The 3,958-nt window shown below is 37.4% G+C and overlaps 1 protein-coding gene across 1 annotated transcript in view; it reads left to right on the forward strand.

Annotated features, from left to right (window-relative positions):
* The window catches only part of LOC101858410, a gene marked incomplete at its 5' end in the record, with an annotated part of 15,743 nt that overhangs the window by 7,812 nt on the left and 3,973 nt on the right, over window positions 1-3,958 (forward strand).

Here is a 3,958-nt window from a genome sequence, read left to right on the forward strand (position 1 = left end):
TCCCCCCCCCCCCCCCCAACCATTGATGTTCGATTTCCGGACCATTCAGACCTTGCTGAAGCGAAAACGGTCGTTGCCTTTGATACACACTGAATAAAAAAATCCAGTACAAATTGAACGTTAAGAGAATGGTCCTTTTTAACAACTCCTTGAGGCTGAAAACGGTCCTGCAACAGAAGACCCAACCAAATAACTGAAATAATTACTCTTAACTTTATAATTACTCTGTAAACTATTATGATTTGCTTTTGTTGATTACTCAAACGCCCAAGCGACCATTGGCGCTTGTCGAGTTGCGTAGATTAACGTGATTCAAACGCCTAGACGCTGTCATACTGTCACTTAGGCAGTTGAATCACGCGTATTTTGGTAACTCTAAACCGCCCCTGTCCAGTAACTAATGTAAGCAAGCTTTTTTTAGAAAAGTTAGTTACATAACGTCGTCCTACACCATATTATATTAAATATCTGAATTTCAAATTCACAGGTACGAGCAAAAATAAATAAACCTGTTTTTCGTTTTTCCTGTAAAATTTGTTTTTCGGCACTTTGGCGGTTGAATCACGCGGCTAGTGATATCACCTCTGTAACATGTAAATCTTCTGTCACAGATTTTGTTTTGTCATTTACCAACCCCCCAAAAAACAAAACAAAAACCAAAAACTACAACCCCCCCCAAAAAACCAACAAAAAAAACCCCCAACAAAAAAAAAACTTTGCCTTGAGAAAACATCACACTGGTAAATCTGTAATGTGGAATAGAACAGAGGAATATTCTACTTTTTTTCTTTTAAATGTATGTGTTCTTTTACACCTTTATTTACACAGTTAAGATCATATATATATATATATAGGTGTGTGTGTTTGTGTGTGTGTTTGTGTGTGTGTGTGTGTGTGCGTGTGTCTCAGTGTGTGTTTGTATGCTCATGTGTCGGTGTACACCCATGACTGTGCATTTTCATGTATTGTGTGTGCCTTAGAGTATGTCTTTGAGGGTCTGTGTTCTAGCTTATATTATGCTTGTACATGAAAGTAATGTTCATTTATATCTGTTTCTGATGTATAGTAATTAAACAGTTTTGATTGCTGCCTAAGAAAAAGACCCTTTGTAGTTTCCAGATATTATTGCAACTAAAAGTGAGCACAAGTGGGTATTTTTAGATGCAAAGAGAACTGAATCCATGTTAATATTTTAAAAAGTATAGAATGCCGTCTTTAATAATAGCTTCTGGTACCGTAATAAAATCCATTTTGAACAATTAAAAAAGTTCTTATTTTCTCCTTGTTCTGTTATTCACAGGAAATGGTGGAAACGGAGCCCCTTCAGGTCAGTGGAGTAATTAGTGACATGCGATGCATGTTGACTCAGTGACATCTTAATTTTCTGTTCTGTCACAGATTTTGTTTTGTTATCCCGCCCCCCCCCCCCCCAAAAAAAAATCCCCCCAAAAATTTTTAATTATCCCTCCCCCAAATTCTTTCTTTGAGAAAACCTCATACTGGTAAATATGTAATGAAGAGAAGAGGCATAATTGGTAACTTATACATGTAAATCTTCCGTCACAGATTTTGTTTTGTCATCCCATCCAAAAAAAACAACAACAAAACAAAACAAACAACAACAACAAAAAACAAACGACAAAAACAAAGTAAACCCTTAAAAATATTTATAAAATTACCCCCCCGCCCTCCCCAAACCCTTTCTTTGAGAAAACCTCTTCCTGGTAAATATGTAATGAAGAGAAGAGGCATAATTGATAACTTACAAAAGCATATCGCAAGCCACGTGATTCAACCGCCTAAGTGACAAAATTTCAGAAAGTCACTTTTTGATCCCTTTATGCAGTACAGCCTTTGATACACCTTATAATGTTAAAATCTCAGATCGACTCAGATCGAACCCTATCGATAGCCAAAAGATTTTGTGAAGGCAGTTTGCGTAATCTATCACTAGGTTTGGTATTGTAGTTGAGAAATAGAAAGATGGCATCAAAGAATATGTTAATACTGACTCCACCAATTTGGTAAATTGTGGCAAAAGCTACTGACGAATTAATTATTTATTTAAAGCCAATGATTGACAGCTAAGGGGTGCTTATTTCACATTCTATACAACTAGTGGAAAATATTTTTATCGCGTCTTTTCGCGTTTCTTAATTAACTTTAAGTGTACGCCTTTTGCTGTGTCTGTCACATACCATTCTTGAATCATTGATTGGTCAATCAGTGCTGGGTAGAAGATACTTAATTTGCCACTCGAAAAAAAAGCAGCTCATAAACATGTATTCGCCCTGAAAATTCTCTCATCAACAAACCTTCAACTTCAACTCTCCAGGTCTACACTTCAGTTTGAAACGTATCGCATACATTCGACCTATATGCAAACACAGTGGTTATTCATGACTGTTGCAAAGACAGTTTACATGACTTGGAGATGCGAGCTCCACGATATCAAGTCAAATTACAATAAAGCAGAAGAGGACAAGCAATTTTGTGATAAGTAATTCTTTGACGAACTTGACGAAATTGCTTTCCAATTACCACAAGCAGAATGCACACAAAATCTATCTTGACTAACACTTTCAAAGCCTCAGAGGCCTTTATAGAGAGTACCAAAGAAAGCGGAAAGAGTCGCACATTATCCCAGACGACTTTAGAGAGGTATTAAAAAAGCAACCTGTTGTTGTATGTATGTCGGAAGGATTAATGTGATGTATGCAAGGTAGGAGAAAGAATCTTACAAGAAGCTTGCCCAAAACCCTGTGGATGGGACCAGATTATGTCTAGTGTGCATGGACTTGGAATCAAATTAAAATTTGTTAGTACGGCGTTGAACGCATCTGCTGCACTATATCATAACAGGACCAAATTAGCTGTCTATATTAAAAAAATTTTAGTAACCAAAGATGTGAAGTGTCAAATTTGGCATGAAGTAGCAGGACCATTGACTGCCAATGAATTCTATCTTATGTCAGTAACTTCCCGGATGAGCCTACTGACAATGCCATGTTCATTACATGTATATAGTGATGGCTGTACTTATCCGACTACAATGCTATCTTGGCAAATGCAATCAGCTACATTTGTACCAGAAAGGACAAAACTGTTGAACGCAAATACCTTGAAAAGGAACAGATGCTAATGGAAGTGGACAGCCCGCACAGTGTAATCGGAAGGTCCCTGAAAAAATTGTATGGTCTATATGTGTTCGTGGATAACCTTGAACGCTTTTAAGAAAACAAGACAATATACCCCCCCCCCCCCCCCCCAACCATTGATGTTCGATTTCCGGACCATTCAGACCTTGCTGAAACGAAAACGGTCGTTGCCTTTGATACACACTGAATAAAAAAATCCAGTGCAAATTGAACGTTAAGAGAATGGTCCTTTTTAACAACTCCTTGAGGCTGAAAACGGTCCTGCAACAGAAGACCCAACCAAATAACTGAAATAATTACTCTTAACTTTATAATTACTCTGTAAACTATTATGATTTGCTTTTGTTGATTACTCAAACGCCCAAGCGACCATTGGCGCTTGTCGAGTTGCGTAGATTAACGTGATTCAAACGCCTAGACGCTGTCATACTGTCACTTAGGCAGTTGAATCACGCGTATTTTGGTAACTCTAAACTAATGTCCAGTAACTAATGTAAGCAAGCTTTTTTTAGAAAAGTTAGTTACATAACGTCGTCCTACACCATATTATATTAAATATCTGAATTTCAAATTCACAGGTACGAGCAAAAATAAATAAACCTGTTTTTCGTTTTTCCTGTAAAATTTGTTTTTCGGCACTTTGGCGGTTGAATCACGCGGCTAGTGATATCACCTCTGTAACATGTAAATCTTCTGTCACAGATTTTGTTTTGTCATTTACCAACCCCCCAAAAAACAAAACAAAAACCAAAAACTACAACCCCCCCCCAAAAAAAAAACCCCCAAAAAACCCCCCCAAC

Source organism: Aplysia californica, unplaced genomic scaffold, assembly GCF_000002075.1.
Source record: "Aplysia californica isolate F4 #8 unplaced genomic scaffold, AplCal3.0 scaffold00203, whole genome shotgun sequence".
Taxonomy (NCBI): Eukaryota; Metazoa; Mollusca; class Gastropoda; order Aplysiida; family Aplysiidae; genus Aplysia; species Aplysia californica.